This window comes from Budorcas taxicolor, chromosome 5 (genome assembly GCF_023091745.1).
Source record: "Budorcas taxicolor isolate Tak-1 chromosome 5, Takin1.1, whole genome shotgun sequence".
In the NCBI taxonomy this organism is placed as follows: Eukaryota; Metazoa; Chordata; class Mammalia; order Artiodactyla; family Bovidae; genus Budorcas; species Budorcas taxicolor.
Window position 1 is genome coordinate 7,073,070 of NC_068914.1, and position 19,827 is coordinate 7,092,896.

The 19,827-nt window shown below is 44.0% G+C and overlaps 1 pseudogene; it reads left to right on the forward strand.

Annotated features, from left to right (window-relative positions):
• Positions 1–18,664: 18,664 nt before the first annotated feature.
• On the forward strand, positions 18,665–19,303 carry LOC128047469 (phosphatidylethanolamine-binding protein 1-like; annotated as a pseudogene).
• Positions 19,304–19,827: the final 524 nt, after the last annotated feature.

Genomic DNA, 19,827 nt, shown 5'->3' on the forward strand with positions numbered 1-19,827 from the left:
AGCTTAACTTGCCGGGGTCCAGACCCGGTGGATCCAGGGAATTCGAAGCGTGGATGGCGTTGGTGAGGAGAGACTTATTTATTTATTAATATAAGAAATATAAGATTAGATTAGGAAGAAATAGTGTAGTAGGGAAATTAAGTGGAGAAAGAGGGCTGAATAACTTGGATTATGTGGAAGGCCAATAAAATCCCAGACAAGGAATTTGCACCATCTACGTTGGGCCACCAGCGCTCGCTTGAATATCTAAGGGTGCCTCACCTTAGGCTCCCTTTTGCACTGGTCTTAACAGCCAGGGCAAGTAAGTAGACTTGGCGAGCCTCCTTGCCCCAGATGGGAATTCAGCCTGAAGTTAAAATAAAGAGGAAAAAGAGAGAGACACGGGGGAAACCAGTCCAGTGACTGGCTCCGGCCTCTATTGTTCAGAAGGCCTTAAATACTTTTGATAAAACATGGAGAACAATGGGTAACACAAAGTTATGCAGCGTTAGCTGTCCAGACTCTTATCAAAACCAGGCTTTTCTCTCTGCATACCTAATTGCATACACAAGTCTTAGGTGATTTACATCATCTTCTGGCCAAAAAGGACCAATTAACATTTTACAGCCTTTTTTCTGATAAGGGTTTGTCAACCAGAAGACTTATTTGTGTTGATCTTCCCAAAATCTGGTGCCATTCTCAGAAAGCACTAAATAAAGTTACATTCTTACATAGCAAGGACACAAGAGGAGGGCAAAGAGAAGTAATTAACTCAAAGTCTAGTGTTGCTAACATCAGAACTACTATATATCTTTTTCCATATCCCATTTACATTGATTAACATCCTCCCAGGTGCCTAAAAGATAAAGAATATGGAGGCCTGGCAGCAGTCATTGAGTCATCAGTGAAAACCCTCTACCAATATAATTTTTAACTCTTCAGAAAAAGCTCTGTATCTTAAGATGCTTTTAAGCTTTGTGCCTCTTGCGGTTGGGGGGCTGTAAGCAATTCACAAGCTATAAGAGGTCTGGGGAACCTGTTAGGCAAGCTAGAGAGCTATCAGAGGGGGTTTAACTGAAACATCCCTTTCAAAAGCAGAAGACTAAAGCCCTGAGTTGACTTTTTTCCAGAGAATATCAGAAGAGTGGAAAAGCAGAGTACAAAGGCTGGCAGATTCGGGGGGGGGGGGGGGGTGGATGCTCAGGAAATTCCAGGGGGAAAACCTGTGGTCTGATTAGCCTTGCCATCAGAGCTCTTGCCGCATGACCTTGTCACGGGTGGAATTCCTCACGCTGGCTCCCGGCACAACTGGAATTCCATCACCTCCACTAGCTTTGTTTGTAGTGATGCTTTCTAAGGCCCACTTGACTTCACATTCCAAGATGTCTGGCTCTAGATGAGTGATCACATCATCATGATTATCTGGGTCGTGAAGATCTTTTTTGTATAGTTCTTCTGTGTATTCTTGCCACCTGTTCTTAATATCTTCTGCTTCTGTTAGGTCCATACCATTTCTGTCCTTTATCGAGCCCATCTTTCCATGAAATGTTCCCTTGGTATCTCTAATTTTCTTGAAGAGATCTCTAGTCTTTCCCAATCTGTTGTTTTCCTCTATTTCTTTGCATTGATTGCTGAAGAAGGCTTTCTTATCTCTTCTTGCTATTCTTTGGAACTCTGCATTCAGATGCTTCTATCTTTCCTTTTCTCCTTGCTTTTCACCTCTCTTCTTTTCACAGCTATTTGTAAGGCCTCCCCAGACAGCCATTTTGCTTTTTTGCATTTCTTTTCCATGGGGATGGTCTTGATCCCTGTCTCCTGTACAATGTCACGAACCTCATTCCATAGTTCATCAGGCACTCTATCTATCAGATCTAGGCCCTTAAATCTATTTCTCACTTCCACTGTATAATCATAAGGGATTTGATTTAGGGCATACCTGAATGGTCTAGCGGTTTTCCCTACTTTCTTCAATTTGAGTCTGAATTTGGTAATAAGGAGTTCATGATCTGAGCCACAGTCAGCTCCTGGTCTTGTTTTCGTTGACTGTATAGAGCTTCTCCATCTTTGGCTGCAAAGAATATAATCAATCTGATTTTGGTGTTGACCATCTGGTGATGTCCATGTGTAGAGTCTTCTCTTGTGTTGTTGGAAGAGGGTGTTTGCTATGACCAGTGCATTTTCTTGGCAAAACTCTATTAGTCTTTGCCCTGCTTCATTCTTCATTCCAAGGCCAAATTTGCCTGTTACTCCAGGTGTTTCTTGACTTCCTACTTTTGCATTCCAGTCCCCTATAATGAAAAGGACATCTTTTTTGGGTGTTAGTTCTAAAAGGTCTTGTAGGTCTTCATAAAACTGTTCAACTTCAGTTTCTTCAGAGTTACTGGTTGGGGCATAGACTTGAATAACTGTGATATTGAATGGTTTGCCTTGGAGACGAACAGAGATCATTCTGTCATTTTTGAGATTGCATCCAAGTACTGCATTTCAGACTCTTTTGTTGACCATGATGGCTACTCCATTTCTTCTGAGGGATTCCTGCCCACAGTTGTAGATGTAATGGTCATCTGAGTTAAATTCACCCATTCCAGTCAATTTTAGTTCTCTGATTCCTAAAATGTCGATGTTCACCCTTGCCATCTCTTGTTTGACCACTTCCAATTTGCCTTGATTCATGGACCTGACATTCCAGGTTCCTATGCAATATTGCTCTTTACAGCATCGAATCTTGCTTCTGTCACCAGTCACATCCACAGCTGGGTATTGTTTTTGCTTTGGCTCCATCCCTTCATTCTTTCTGGAGTTATTTCTCCACTGATCTCCAGTAGCATATTGGGCACCTAATGACCTGGGGAGTTCCTCTTTTGGTATCCTGAAGCAACACCACTGCATTCTAGATATGTGTCTTTTCAACCTGCTTATCAGCATGTGGTGACAACCTTTAGTCTCACTATAAACACTTTCAGTCCTGAGAAACCTTATTTTTATTTTTTTGATGACTCCATTCTCTTTGCATTCTCTTTTTGGAACTTCTACTAGACTGACACTAAAACTTCTACCTATATTCTCCATAGTTCAATTATTCCAGCCCCCTTGTTTTCCCTTTCTGGCAGTATTACTACGTGACAAGCCACTGGAAAATTCAGTGGTGTAAAATGATGACAAAAAATTTATTTTGTGTTTTGATTCTGGGTTGATAAGGCTGTGTTCCTACCCTGTGCTGGGTCATCCAGGCTCGCCCAGGGGGCGGCCTTCAGCTGGAAACTCAGTGGGGGCACTTACTTTGTTTCCCCGAAGCTTCTCTTTCTGTGTGGCCTTATCCTCAGGAGGTTCTCCACTTGGTCCTCATCCTCCACAGAGTAGCCTAGACTTCCTTCTGACATGGCAGCATAGAGCATTCTAAGTGGAGAAAGCTCTGTTTGCATCAACCCTGATAATGTTCCGTGGGGCAAAGCAAGTCAAAAGCCAAGACTGAGTCAGTATCTGAAGTTACTTTGCTGCTGCTGCTAAGTCATCTCAGTCGTGTCTGACTCTGTGCGACACCATAGACGGCAGCCCACCAGGCTCCCCCGTCCCTGGGATTCTCCAGGCAAGAACACTGGAGTGGGTTGCCACTTCCTTCTCCAGTGCATGAAAGTGGAAAGTGAAAGTGAAGTCGCTCAGTCATGTCCGACTCTACAAGGGTATAAATGCTGAGAGGTAGGATTTTTAAAGAGGCTAACAAGTCAATCAAAGTTAGGATGCTGATAACACTTTTTTTTTTCTCTCTCTTTTAACTTTTATATTGGAGTATAGTGGATTAACAATGTTGTGATAGTTTTAGGCGGATAGCAAAGGGACTCAGCCATACATACATGGGTATCCATTCTCTCCCATATTTCCCTCCCATCCACATTGCCATGTGGCATTGAGCAGAGTTCCTCATGTGCCTTTTGAGAGCAGAATTTCTCTTCTGAAGTTAAACGCCTACCTGACTCAAGACTCAGCTTCTTCTGTGGCCCACACCCTGGGTCCAGTGCATGGGGAAGGGCTCTGTCACCTGCTAACTGCCTGCTGGGAGCACAGGGCGCCTATCAGCTGTCCTGAGCTCAGCTTCCCAATTAAGCTTTTTCCTGTGTGCTTTGTTGCCCCCTCCTCCTTCTGCTTTTGTCTCTCAGTCTCCCAGTCTTGACCCACATTGTTTTAGGTGGCAGCTTCCTTTTTCCCCTTGGCTGTAGCCTCCTGAATCTCCTCCCTTGCTTTTATTCCCCACTGGAGATTGAATGCTATCCTTTGAGAATATAAATTGGGTTTTCTGCCAGAAATCAGTTTACTTTTATCTTTTTTTTCCCCAAAGATGTTTCACTTTGTCTTTATGATTTAAATAATCACTTTTTAATTACACTTAGCAAATATTTGTTGAATGGTTCAATTAACATGCGGGAATTTATTGGTTGAGCTTAATGAAATCTGTTACTGCAGTGTTGGAGGTACCCTGAGAGGTCACCTAGACTAATAATTCTCAGCTTTACTTAAAAATCCATCAATGGCTTCCCACAGCACTTTGGATAAAGCCCCGTTTTCTGAGTATTTCACAAGTGACCTCTTGAGGTCCTCTCAGTGCTTCCATTCTCCAGCCCCATCTTTTTTGTCTTTGATCATTTCCTCTTCTATATTGGACCCAATATTTATTTAGCTCTTCACATTTGTCTGTAAAATTCTGCAAAAGCGAGGCTTTCTGTCAGTAAGAGTCTTCTCTCTTTAGCTAGTCAGTGCTAACGTACCCTTTAGATCTAGTTTCTCTGGAACATCAACCACGACTTCACCACATAGTCAAACCTGGGTTAAAATCTCTCATGTGCTTTAAAATTCTCTGGCCTGAGAGCTTATCATTCTGCAGTGTAATTGCAAATCGATTGTCTGGCCCACCTAATGGACTGTAAATTCTAGAAGGGACCATATCGGTCATTCAGCCTGTAGCACATTTTTAAACATCCTGCCTAGTACTGTGCCTAGCATGTGGTCGACACAGAGGAACCATTTTCGGAGTCACTGATTGCTTTCATGTAGTTCAGGAGACTTTATTACATCTGGAGAAAATTTTCTGCTATTAGCCTGTATTTAAACATTATGAGGAATCTGTTCAACACTTTCCTAGAACAGAGGTTTGAAAAGAACTTCCAATTGAACACAGAGTTTTGCTATTAAAAGAGCTTGGAAACTCCTGCCCTGGGACCATGATTTCACCTCACAGATGCAGAATGAACTCTAGCCTAGGGAGTGATGCACAAGCGTCACATCATTGTGAATGGCAGCACTGGAACTAGGTCACCACCCGGTTCTCCGTGTGGGCCCTGTGGCCTTGCTGTGCCATCTGACCTCGTCCAGCCTGCAGCCCTAAATGTTCTGTCTGCAGATGTTCAGGCGATACCCATCTTTCCTTGGGATGAAGATGACTCTGTAAAATATCTCTCATTAGTGCTATTTCCTATGACATTGGGATCATCAAGCCTTAATGGGCCTTGAGCAGAAAAGGCTCAGCAATTCTATTCATATTATGCTAGGACTTTGAAGAAGGTTTACTCTCTCTCTGCTGCTGCTGCTGCTGCTGCTAAGTCGCTTCAGGCGTGTCCGACTCTGTGTGACCCCATAGACGGTAGCCCACCAGGCTCCTCCGTCCCTGGGATTCTCGAGGCAAGAACACTGGAGTGGGTTGCCATTTCCTTCTCCAATGCATGAAAGTGAAAAGTGAAAGTGAAGTCACACAGCCGTGTCCGACTCCTAGCGACGCCATGGACTGCAGCCTACCAGGCTCCTCTGTCCATAGGATTTTCCAGGCAAGAGTACTGGAGTGGGGTGCCATTGCCTTCTCCACAGTCTCTCTCTGCTGCTGCTGCTGCTGCTAAGTCGCTTCAGGCATGTCCAACTCTGTGCGACCCCGTAGATGGCAGGCCATCAGGCTCCACCATTCCTGGGATTCTAGAGGCAACAACACTGGAGTGGGTTGCCATTTCCTTCTCCAATGCATGAAGGTGATAAGTGAAAGTGAAGTCGCTCAGTCGTGTCTGACTCTTAGCGACCCCATGGACTGCAGCCTACCAGGCTCCTCCACCCATAGGATTTTCCAGGCAAGAGTACTAAAGTGGGGTGCCATTGCCTTCTCTGCAGTCTCTCTCTAGCAGATGTCAAAACTCTTCCTTTGGGTGTATCAGATGCCTTATGTGTATCTTACCACAGTCAAGAGAGGTAGGCAGGCTGGTTTTTGTCATCCTGATTTACAGCTAAGGAAACCAAGACTATAAATTGACATGAGCTTGGCCCAGACAGTGACAGGCAGAGCCAAGAAAGAACAGGTACTCACTACATCCCTCTCGGGGATCATACTGCTGTTAACTGACCAGCTTAACAAATACTTGATGTTCCACTCAGCAAGAGGCAAACTACAGCATGAAACAGATCAACGTAAAATCACAAGTGCTTGTTTCGGGAGCAGCTTGTTAAATAGGCCTTCTCCATCTTTGACATTCACTAGGAGCCTGATGGTGCTGTGCTGTGGTACACCACCCAGGGCCACCCTTTAGGACCGAGGTACTCAGTCCCCCAGCTGCTGGGAGAGCTGTCTCCTTGACTCACAGCATGCTCCTTCCCTGGGAGTTCCCCTTGACTGAGGGAGTTGTCTTTGCCCAAGTTAATTGCCCTTCCCTGGGGGCAAGTCTGCATCGAGGGTTGATGCAAGGGTCCAGAGACTCAGATGTTTCCAATCTGAGAAGGGACCATCCAGCTTCAGAGCTCCCTTGGGGGGTCAGCTGAGGGCTGACACAACTGTATGGAAGTCCATCTTCTCCTTTGGCCCAGCCTTGCCTCTTCCTCCACTTCTTCAGAGGAGTCACTCCTGCCTGTGCTCCTCAATCAGCCTCCTTGGTGTAAACTCCATTTCAGAGTTAATTGCTGGGGAACCGACCTACAAAGAGAAATTGATGAGCTGGTCATTACCCACTCCCCATGAGAAATTGACGGGGAGTCCTTTCCCATCATCAAGCTGGGAGAGGAGGAGTTTCAGAGAATCACAAAGAGCATGAAGTGTGTTCTGGATTTTCCAGAATGTGGAGACTGAGACCTAACTCAGGCCTGGAAGGCTTTCAGCTGGGAGGCTTGCCGGGAGTTACTTCTGATGGCTGGACAGGGCAATAGGAGGGGGAATGAGCAGCAGATGTGGGTCCTGGAGAAACAGTCATCTTGAAAGATTTTTATCCAAGAGGCTGGCCTAGGGGGTGAAATGACTCCTTCCTGGTGGATTGCCAGACTCCAGGGGCCTAGGGTACCATCCTAGTGGTTAGTTAGAAGAGGCAATGTTTTTTAAACTTTTTTTAATATGGACCATTTAAAAAATCTTTATTGAATTTGTTACGGTATTGCTTTTGTTTAATGATTTTTCAGCCACAAGGCATGTGGGATCTTAGCTCCCCAAACAGGGATTGAACCTGCAGCCCCTGCATTGGAAAGTGAAGTCTTAATCACTGGACTTCCAGGGAAGTCCCTAGAAGAGGCAACATTGACAACCAGCAGCATGAAGGCATTGAGGGTCTCTTGAAGAAACCCCACAAGTACTCCTGTAGGGCAGCAGAGTCAGTATTTAAGTATCTGCATGGTTAAGGGCATTAAGAAACCCAGAGAGAATCAGAGACAGCACAAGACATATGAGACACGTTGACATTCTTTACTTTTCTTGTTGCTCTTTTCCCCTCCCCAACATCAGAGGAGCCTGGAGCAGCATGGTACATGGAGGAAGCATGAAAAGCCTAGGGGAATGCTTAAGGGAAATAATGAAAGCAAAGTGAAAAGACTATAACTGCCCTTCCTTTTCCATTATTGGCTTTCTCTCTCTGTTCCTTCTTGTGGTTTGGAGAGAGATGTTTTAAATTGGATGAGAGATCGAAGTTTTGATATTCAAATTGACCGGCTATTTTAACTCTTGAACATGAGATCAATTATTACTACTTGAGAATGATTGAGATAGCTCTGGGGTCTGCCCGAAATTTCATTCAGGGACAGACAAGTCTGGTTTGGCTGAGCAGGTGAAGGGGAGGGAGACCTGATCAGAAGGAGCACATTTACTTTCTTCTTGAACCTAATGGAGTCAAGCTCATTCAACGAACAGGTTATACTCAGCTTCCTCTTTTGTTAATTTCCTGCTGAAGGCAGAGTGTGGCAATTCCTTTGATCTGGAAGATTTTCTTAGCATAGTACTTTGCTAAGTGTGTTCCATAGACTGTCTGATGAATGAGTATTTCTCAAAAAGGATTCTTTGTAGCCAAATAATTTGGGAAATATTGGGCTATTCACTGATAATATTTTCTTCAGGCCTCTTCAGAGCTTTTAAAACATTAATGTGCTTTTAAAGTTTTAAGTTAAGGATGAGCTTTCCCAACTGAAACTCATTTGGTAACTAAACCATTTTTCTGATGAGTATCTCTTAGGTCTAGTGTTTCTGGAAATGCTTAGGAATAGATGAATTTTAGGAGCACATCTCCTTGTACCCATATGTCAGAGCAGTGCTTTTTGGCCATGGGCACATGGCAAGATGGGTTTCCTTGGTGGCTCAATGTTAAAAGAGTCCGCCGGCCAGTGCAGGAGGCATGAGTTCAACCCATGATCCAGGAAGATTCCCCTGGAAAAGGAAATGGCAACCCACTCCAGCATTCTTGCCTGGAAAATTCCATGGACAGAAGAGGCAGGCTATGGTTCATGGGTCGCAGAGTCAGACACAACTTAGCGACTGCATAAACAAAACATATGGCAAGAGAGTATATTGAGATATTGTCTCAGTTTGAGCTGTGACAACAAAGTTACCATAGATTGGGTAGCTTAAACACCAGAACTTGATTTCTTATAGTTCTGTAGGCTGGGAAGTCCAAGAGCAAGGCCCTGGAAGATTCAGTGTCTGGTGAGGGCTCACTTCCTAGTTCATGGATGACCTCATTCTCTGCCGAGTCCTCACATGATGGAGCACAGAGTGCCAGGCTCTTCACTCGCTTACATGGGCACCAGTCACCTCATGGGGGCTCCATCCTCATGACTTAATTCCCTCTCAAAGGCCCCAACTCCAAACTCCATCACACTGTGGACTAGATTGCAGCATATGAATTTTGTGTTATTCTTAGGGGGCAAGGTTTGCACACACACTGGGTCCAACAGATATTAACTGAGAAGTTAAGGTTTCACCCTTGCTTCTCAGCCTAGCTATGCCATGTAGCAATTTCAGGTCTCCTCTAACTTACCTTTATGGGCATGGGGCTTCCTGTGGCAGGGTTGCCATATGTATTCTTTCACAGGAGTGCGCCATATAGCATTCACAGAGCGGTGGGGAAGGGGTCCTCACTGTAGCTGGGCAGCGGTTTCCCCTGGAGGCTGTCCTGCAGACAGAAAGAAAATCAAGCAGATGTGCTGTAGCGAGGTCCTGTTGCCCAGCATCCTCAGGCCATTCCTGTTTTTAGCAAGACACCCTCCATGAATATGGTACCTTTTTCTCTTCTGATCCTTTTCCTGGGATACACTGTCTAGGTCCTGGAGTACAGTCATGTCATCTAGTAGTAGAAGACTTGGGTGAGGGGATGGTTCAGGGCACCAGCAGTTCTGGAACCTGCATCTCTTTTTTCTCCTGTATTAGCAGGTGGGTTCTTTACCACTAGCGCCACCTGGGAAGCCCATAACAGTTGTGTTATGGGGATTCCAACCTGCTATATTCAGGCAAGGACAGAGGCAACATTCAGAGGGAATTGGGCATGAGAACAGCACCATCTGTTGTTGAGACAAGGAGCTCCGAGGGAAAAATATCATACAAAGAGGAAAATTCTCTTCAAGGTTCAACTTATTATTTCCTCAATCCCACACGTTACTTTTGCCCTTGCTGTAAAAATTCTATTGATTGATAATAAAGCTCTGCCCGTGGAGGGGAAATGAGAGCGCAGGAGCCCATGACTGAGTTATTGTGCTTGTTGTTAATATTTGGTGTAGCTGGCAAAATGACTATGGAAAGTGTGGTCCCTGCAGAGAAGGCTTCCCAGAAGCCACAGAATTTCCATCAGCAGCTCCCTCATCTCTCCGCTCGGTGTCTCACCTCCTCTGAGGTATCCCTGGGTACCTTTGAGGATAAAAGAAGAGGATGATTTAAGGGAATAAAAAAAAATTTCCTGTAAGCAGCCCAACAGAAGAACAGTGTACCTACAGGAGAATAAACAGCCGCTCACCTTGGATTTCACTGCAACACAGAACCACCATCTCCAGAGGTTTAGATGAAGAAGATGGTGACCCAAGAATTCTACCTTCGGCTAAATTGTCATTCATGTGTGAAGCTGTAAAAAGACACTTTCAGGAATGCAATGGTTTAGAAAGCATGTCACTTTCTTATTCTTCCCAGAAACTGCTATAAGATATATTTTGGCTGACTAGGAGATAAATCAAAGCAAGGATTAAAAAGTGGATGAGAGCGTACACTGCCAGGAAAATCTCCGTATGTTCCCAAGAGTATAAAAGAGCCCAAGTCACATTTTCTAACTGGGGTGCAATAGAGTTTTTTTAAAAAAATATAAATTTATTTATTTTAATTGGAGGCTAATTACTTTACAATATTGTATTGGTTTTGCCATACATCAACATGAATCCGACACAGGTATACACGTGTTCCCCATCCTGAACCCCTCTCCCTCCTCCCTCCCCGTACCATCCCTCTGGGTCGTCCAAGTGCACCAGCCCCAAGCATCCAGTATCATGCATTGAACCTGGACTGGTGATTCGTTTCATATATGATATTATACATGTTTCAATGCCATTCTCCCGAATCATCCTACCCTCTCCCTCTCCCACAGAGTCCAAAAGATTGTTCTATACATCTGTGTCTCTTTTGCTGTCTTGCATACAAGGTTATCGTTACCATCTTTCTAAATTCCATATATATGCGTCAGTATACTGTATGAGTGTTTTTCTTTCTGGCTTACCTCACTCTGTATAATCGGCTCCAGTTTCATCCACCTCATTAGAACTGATTCAAATGTATTCTTTTTTAATGGCTGAGTAATACTCCATTGTGTATAGATACCACAGCTTTCTTATCCATTCATATGCTGATGGACATCTAGGTTGTTTCCATGTCCTGGCTATTATAAACAGTGCTGCGATGAACATTGGGGTACACGTGTCTCTTTCAGTTCTGGTTTCCTCTGTGTGTATGCCCAGCAGTGGGATTGCTGGGTCATAAGGCAGTTTTATTTCAATAGAGTTTTTAAAAATCCATAATAAGTGGAATCAAGAAGTAACTTTCATAAATGACTTCTGGATGAAAGATAAAATAAAAATGCAATTATAGAAAATGAGGAATTCAATATAATAAAAACATTTCCTAATTTAATCCTAATCATTTCATTAATAAAATAAGTTGTTCTATGGGGTGACAATCATTGTGATCATGATAGGAGTTCCCACCTTCCCCTGAGAAGCAAATGATGGAGAGAGGAGCCACCTACCCAGGAGAAGCACCTGAACTGCCCAAGAAGCCCTCAGAGAGAGAGGGTGGATGAACTCATCTGATAGGAGTTAGCTGAAGAATAAGAAAAATAGCAGGGATGTCTGTTCTGAGTTTAAAAAGACAGAAAGGGAAATCAAAGGCATCAGCAGGATAGAGCTAGAGACTTGCCTGCAGGTCTTGAGGTTCAAGGAATCCCGAGTCCACCCTCACATCCCTGTTCACGATGAACTTGGTTGCATTGCACGTGCCCCTCCAGGAAACTGAGCAGTCACATCAGCCCTTGGCTGCTGTCCATGGTGCCTGCTTGGGGAGATCACCAAAGTCTACCTGAGGCCTTGCCTTTAGGGGCCCCTTGGGAGTCCTCAGTGCTATACTTGAGTGTAGGAGCAGGAAGCCCAGGGGTGGGTCTATGAAATGCCCTCAAGTGGTCCTTAGAGATCCTCTCCTGGTGAGTTGCCCTCTGCCCCTTTGCCTGCCCCAACCAGCACCTCTGCCCAAAGCCCATATAGCGAGGGCCACTCTTCCTCTATTTACCACTTTTTCCTTCCTTCACCCATGCTCACAGAGGATGCTAATTTGGCAGTGCCTACTGCTCACAGGCCTCCTAGGAACTCCCCCCAGCAGCAGTGCAAAGGGTACCCTGGGCAGCAGTTCTCATGTCCTTGGGAGGCTGTCCTGTTGTAGTCCTTCTGGAAACTGGGGCAGAGGTCCTGCTTCCTCTCACATCCCCAGATGTGGTTTGCAGGATGGAACATGAGAATGACTCACCAAGTGCCAAGGCTGCTGATGCTCGGGAAGTGGCTTGTCCCACAGGTAGAACACCTGGGGAAGGGAACATCCTGGCACCCTGAGAAAAGGACAAGATACTGGGTCCGCTGGATGCAGCTCCCGGTATGTGTGGCCAGGAGCCCTCCTGCATATCAGTGGTCGTGCTACAGCGTGGGCCTTGGAGCATGGAGCACCCCCTCACCCCTAGTGCCCTCTGCCCCTTCCTCCACTGCACTGCCTGGTCCACCAGCGCCACTGTGTAGCCTGTCTCTGCATTGCTCTCCTGCCTTCAGCTCCGCACTTTCTCTTTGACCTTCTAAATGCCACCTGAAGATGACTTTCCTACAACACAAATCTGATCACATCTTCATCACTTACATTCTTCTGGGCCTGCTCGTTAGTCCTTTGGATAGTACCTGAAGGCAACTGCATGATTCTGCATGTCTTTCCTGGGCTTATTTTGCTCCTTTCTGTCTCAGACTCTTCTCCAGCCTCTCTGACTTAGTATTTCCATTTTGGGCTTCTGCTCATGCCCCATGCACTGCCTGATGAGACAGCTCTGCTCTTTCATCAGGGAGAGCAGCTTCTTCTCATACTATGGGTCTCAGACATTCTTTGAGCAGGACAGCCTTCGCTGGCCCTTGAGGCCTGGCTTAGGCAGTACTTCAGAGTTCTGCAGGCATATTTTTCTTCCCCATCACAGCAGGCATCACGCCCAACTGTATTGCTTATTTTCTGGTACACTCCCAACAGACATTAGGTTCTGCCAGGCCAGGAAATGTTTTCTGATCACTTTTTGTTTATGTATTTGTTTGGATCCTGCTGCTGACTCATAACTGGTTCAAAAAGTGCTTGCACTGATGAACATAGCTGCAAAAATCCTCAACAGAATTTTAGCAAACAGAATTCAGAAACACATCAAAAAGCTCATACACCATGATCAAGTTGGGTTTATTCCAGGAATGCAAAGATTCTTCAGTATATACAAACCAATCAGTGTGATATACCATATTAACAAATTGAAAGATAAAAACCATATGATCATTTCAATAGATGCAGAAAATGCCTTTGACAAAATTTAGCACCAATTTATGATTAAAAAACTTCAAACAATGGGCATAGAAGGAATCTACCTCAACATAGTAAGGGCCATATATAATAAACCTATAGCAAACATTATTCTCAATGGTGAAAAACTGAAAGGATTTCCCATAAGATCAGGAACAAGACAAGGGTGCCCACTTTCACCACTGTTATTCAACATAGTTCCGGAAGTCTTAGCTACAACAATCAGAGAAGAAAAAGAAATAAGAGGAATCCAGGTAGGAAAAGAAGAAATAAAGCTCTCACTGTTTGCAGATGACATGGTACTGTACATAGAAAACCCTTAAGATAGTATCAGAAAATTACTAGAGCTAATCAGTGAATTTAGCAAAGTTGCAGGATACAAAATCAATACACCGAAATCACTTGCATTTATATATACTAACAATGAAAAATCAGAAAAAGAAATTAATGAATCAATACCATTCACCATTGCAACAAAAAGAATCAAATATCTAGGAATAAACTTGCCTAAGGAGATAAAAGAACTGTACACAGAAAATTATAAGACACTAATGAAAGAAATCAAAGACAACATAAAGAGATGGAAAGATATCCCATGTTGCTGGGTAGGAAGAATCAATATTGTGAAAATGACTATACTGCCAAACACAATCTACAGAGTCAATGTGAACCCTATCAAATTACCAATTGTAGGGAACAAGGTATAAAGAAGGTTGAGAAGTTCTTGCAAACGAGGCTCTCAACCAGGGCTGAACATTCTTGCAAACGAGATGTTCTGCCCAGTGTAGGGAACTAGGTTTAAGGAAGGTTGAGAAGTGCTTGCAAACGAGACTCTCAACCTGAGCTGAACATTCTTGCAAACGAGATGTTCAGCTAAGAATCCTGTTTGTTCCCATGGGAAAAGAACATTTCTTGCACACAAGGATGTTTCTTTGATTCCTCAAAAGGAACAGACCCTGGGACAAAACGGATTCTAAGTTGATAAGGAAGTTCCCCAAAACAAAGCCTTAGCTGCAGTAAATAAGTCAAGGTAAAGGTTATCTCGCCCTGTGCCTGCGCACTGTATAGTCTCTGAATCATAGTGCTTGGCAGCTTGCCCTGTAGGTTGTTGTGCAAGGGATATAAAATAAAGCAGCTGTAAGAAGCAGGTGTTAAAATATAAAGATTTAAACCACTCTGCAGTGTTGGTGTTTCATTCTGTCGCCAGCAACCAATGGCATTTTTCACAGAACTAGAACAAAAAAATTCATATGGAAACACAAAATACCCCGTATAGCCAAAGCAGTCTTGAGAAAGAAGAATGGAGCTGGACGAATCAAACTTCTTGACTTCAGATTATACTACAAAGCTACAGTCATCAAGACAGTATGGTACTGGCACAGAAACAGAAGTATAGACCAATGGAACAAGATAGAAAGCCCAGAAATAAACTCATGCACCTATGGGTACCTTATTTTTGACAAAGGAGGCAAGAATATGCAATGGAGCAAAGACAGCCTCTTAAATAAGTGCTGGGAAAACTGGGCAGCTACATGTATAAGAATGAAATTAGAACACTTCCTAACACCACACACAAAGAGAAAATAAAAATGGATTAAAGACCTAAATGTAAGACCAGAAACTATAAAACTCTTAGAGGAAAACATAGGCAGAACACTCAGTGACATAAATCAAAGTGAGCTCCTCTATGACCCACCTCCTAGAGTAACGGAAATAAAGACAAAAGTAAACAAGTGGGACCTGATTAAACTTAAAAGTGTTTGCGCAGCAAAGGAAACTATAAGCAAGGTGAAAAGACAACCCTCAGGATGGGAGAAAATAATAGCAAATGAAACAACTGACAAGGGATTAATTTCGAAAATATATGAGCAGCTCATGCAACTCAATGCCAGAGAAACAAACAACCCAATCAAAAAGTTGGAAAAAGACCTAAAGAGACATTTCTCCAAAGAAGACATACAGATGGCTAATAAACACATGAAAAGATGCTCAACATCGCTCATTATTAGAGAAATGCAAATCAAAACTGCAATGAGATATCACTGCACAGCAGTCAGAATGGCCATCATCAAAAAGTCTGCAAACAATAAATGCTGGAGAGGGTGTGGAGAAAAGAGAATGCTCTTGCACTGTTGGTGGGAATGTAAATTGATGCAGCCACTGTGGAGGACGATATGGAGATTCCTTAAAAAATTAGGAATAAAACCATGGTATCACCCAGCAATCTCACTCCTAGGCATATACCCTGAGGAAACCAGGGTTGAAAAAGACGTATGTATCCTATTGTTCACTGCAGCATTGTTTAAATTAGCTAAAACATGGAAGCAACCTAGATGTCCATAGACAGATGAATGGATAAAGCAGTTTTGGTACATATACACAATGGAGTATTACTCAGACATAAAAAGGAACACATTTGAGTCAGTTCTGATGAAGTGGATGAACCTAGAACCTACTATACGGAGTGAAGTGAGTCAGAAAGAGAAAGATAAATATTGTATTCTAACACACATATACGGAATCTAGAAAAATGGTACTGAAGAATTTATTCACAGGGCAGCAATGGAGAGACAGACATAAAGAATAGACTTATGGACATGGGGATAGGGGAGGAGAGGGTGAGATGTGGAAAGAGTAACATGGAACTTATATTACCATATGTAAAATAGATAGCCAATGGGGATTTGCCATATGGCTCAAGAAACTCAAAGAGCCGCTCTGTATCAATCTAGAGGGGTGGATGGGGAGGGAAATGGGAGAGAGGTTCAAAAGGGAGGGGATACAAACACCCTCTTCCAACAATACAAGAGAAAGCTACACATGGACATCACCAGCTGGTCAACACCAAAATCAGATTGATTATATTCTTTGCAGCCAATGAATATATCTTTGCAGTCAACAAAAACAAGACCAGGAGCTGACTGTGGCTCAGATCATGAACTCCTTATTGCCAAATTCAGACTCAAATTGAAGAAAGTAGGGAAAACCACTAGACCATTCATGTATGACCTAAATCAAATCCCTTATGATTATACAGTGGAAGTGAGAAATAGATTTAAGGGCCTAGATCTGATAGATAGAGTGCCTGATGAACTATGGAATGAGGTTCGTGATACTGTACAGGAGACAGGGATCAAGACCATCCCCATGGAAAAGAAATGCAAAAAAAAAAAAAAGGCTGTCTGGGGAGGCTTTACAAATAGCTGTGAAAAGAAGAGAGGTGAAAAGCAAGGGAGAAAAGGAAAGATATAAGCATCTGAATGCAGAGTTCCAAAGAACAGCAAGAAGAGATAAGAAAGCCTTCTTCAGTGATCAATGCAAAGAAATAGAGGAAAACAACAGAATGGGAAAGACTAGAGATCTCAAGAAAATTAGAGATAACAAGGGAACATTTCATGCAAAGGTGGGCTTGATAAAGGACAGAAATGGTATGGACCTAACATAAGCAGAAGATATTAAGAGGTGGCAAGAATACACAGAAGAACTGTACAAAAAAGATCTTCACGACCCAGATAATCATGATGATGTGATCACTCATCTAGAGCCAGACATCTTGGAATGTGAAGTCAAGTGGGCCTTAGAAAGCATCACTATGAACAAAGCTAGCGGAGGTGATGGAATTCCAGTTGAGCTGTTTCAAATCCTGAAAGATGATGCTGTGAAAGTGCTGCACTCAATATGCCAGCAAATTGGGAAAACTCAGCAGTGGCCACAGGACTGGAAAAGGTCAGTTTTCATTCCAATCCTGAAGAAAGGCAATGCCAAAGAATGCTCAAACTACCACACAATTGCACTCATCTCACACGCTAGTAAAGTAATGCTCAAAGTTCTCCAAGCCAGGCTTTAGCAATACATGAACTGTGAACCCCTGATGTTCTAGCTGGTTTTAGAAAAGGCAGAGGAATCAGAGATCAAATTGCCAACATCCACTGGATCATGGAAAAAGGAAGAGAGTTCCAGAAAAACATCTATTTCTGCTTTATTGACTATGCCAAAGCCTTTGACTGTGTGGATCACAATAAACTGAGGACAATTCTGAAAGAGATGGGAATACCAGACCACCTGCCTCTTGAGAAATCTGTATGCAGGTCAGGAAGCAACAGCTAGAACTGGACATGGAACAACAGACTGGTTCCAAATAGGAAAAGGAGTACGTCAAGGCTGTATATTGTCACCCTGCTTATTTAAATTCTATGCAGAGTACATCATGAGAAACGCTGGACTGGAAGAAACACAAGCTGGAATCAAGATTGCCGAGAGAAATATCAATAACCTCAGATATGCAGATGACACCACCCTTATGGCAGAAAGTGAAGAGGAACTAAACAGCCTCTTGATGAAAGTGAAAGTGGAGAGTGAAAAAGTTGGCTTAAAGCTCAACATTCAGAAAACGAAGATCATGGCATCTGGTCCCATCACTTCATAGGAAATAGATGGAGAAACAGTGGAAACAGTGTCATACTTCATTTTTTTAGGCTCCAAAATCACTGCATATGGTGACTGTAGCCATGAAATTAAAAGACACTCCTTGGAATAAAAGTTATGACCAACCTAGACAGCATATTCAAAAGCAGAGACATTACTTTGCCGACTAAGGCCCATCTAGTCAAGGCTATGGTTTTTCCAGTGGTCATGTATGGATGTGAGAGTTGGACTGTGAAGAAGGCTGAGCGCTGAAGAATTGATGCTTTTGAATGTGGTGTTGGAGAAGACTCTTGAGAGTCCCTTGGACTGCAAGGAGATCCAACCAGTCCATTCTGAAGATCAGTCCTGGGATTTCTTTGGAAGGAATGATGCTGAAGCTGAAGCTCCAGTACTTTGGCCACCTCATGCAAAGAATGACTCATTGGAAAAGACTCTGATGCTGGGAGGGATTGGGGGCAGGAGGAGAAGGGGACGACCGAGGATGAGATGGCTGGATGGCATCACTGACTCGATGGATGTGAGTCTGAGTGAACTCCGGGAGATGGTGATGGACAGGGAGGCCTGGCGTGCTGCAGTTCATGGGGTCGCAAAGAGTCGGACACGACTGAGTGACTGAACTGAACTGATATGTATAACTATGGCTGATTCATGTTGCAGTTTGACAGAAAACAAAATTCTGTTAAGCTATTATCCTGCAATAAAAAAAAAAAAAAAAAAAAAAAAAGAGGCGCTGCCGGGCTTGGCCAATCAGAGAGCAGAGTGGGGCCCCTCCCCGCTGGTGACTGGAGGAGTGGGGTGGGTTGGGGCGGTCGCTCTGGCGTGTGCACTCCTCTTCGGTAAAGTTTGCAGACTGCTGTGAGTCCGTGTTCCTACCCTGCGCGAGTGCACAAGCCGCTTTCTCTGCTGTCTGACCTGCTGGGCTCTGCGATGCCAGTGGACCTCAGCAAGTGGTCCGGGCCTTTGAGCCTGCAGGAAGTGGATGAGAGGCCGCAGCACTCTCTGCGGCAGGGCGGAGTTCGACGAACTGGGCAAAGTGCTGACACCTACCCAGATAAGAACCAGCTCACCAGCATTCCATGGGATGGCCTTGATCCAGGTAAATTGAACACCCTGGTCTTGAGAGATCTGGTGCTCCCAGCAGGAAGGACCCCAAATGTAGGGAATGACAGCATTTCCTGGTGGTCAACACGAAGGGCAACAACATGAGCAGTGACAGTTCTCTCCAATTATGTGGGCTCTGGGCCTCCCAAGGGCGCTGGCCTGCACTGCTCCATCTGGCTGGTTTACAAGCAGGAAAGACTACCAAAGTGTGACGATCCCATTCTCAGCAACCTATCTGGAGGCCACCGTGGCAAATTCAAGGCGGCCTCTTTTTGCAAAAAGTATGAGCTCTGGACCCTAGTGGCCGGCACGTGTTACCAGGCTGAATGGGATGATTATATGCCCAAACTCTAGGAGCAGCTGTCTGGGAAGTACAGGAGATGGACACTGTCCCAGAGTTACCAAACAGTGTTTCAGTTTAGCGATGCATGTAGATTTCCCCCCATCTCCCTGCCCAAGCCCTGAGCGGTCAGATTTAGATTTAGGATGACTTTTCCTTCCTTCTGCCTGTCTTGTATAATTTTAGGGAGTTTATATTTTGGTCAAATTTGAACTCCGTTTTGGTGAGGCATTCTTTGGTACTGTGATGGGGTTTATCAAAATGTTAATACAAGAACAACCACCAGACTTTAAAGAAGAAAAAAAAAATTCTGGTAAAAAGACCAGGTCTGCAGTATTAGGGCAGAGCTTCAAAGAATCTTTAAGGGAGGTTGAAAATGAAAAAAGATTGGTTGCCTCCGCCTTTGTGAGCCTGAGCACAGAATTGTGTGTGAAAGCACCTACTGGCATGTGTTTTCATGGCCTTGTCTCACCAGGACAACCAGGGGCTGGCATGTCCACTCACCGTCAATGTCTCAGGCTAGTTGCTGGGTATCAGTGTCCTGCTCTGGCTCCTTTAATGAGCAATACTGGAGAAAGCTCAAGAGAAGTCACTTTGCTGTTAAAGCCTGGCCATCTAGGTGAGCAGCAGGGCATGGTAAGAGGTTATC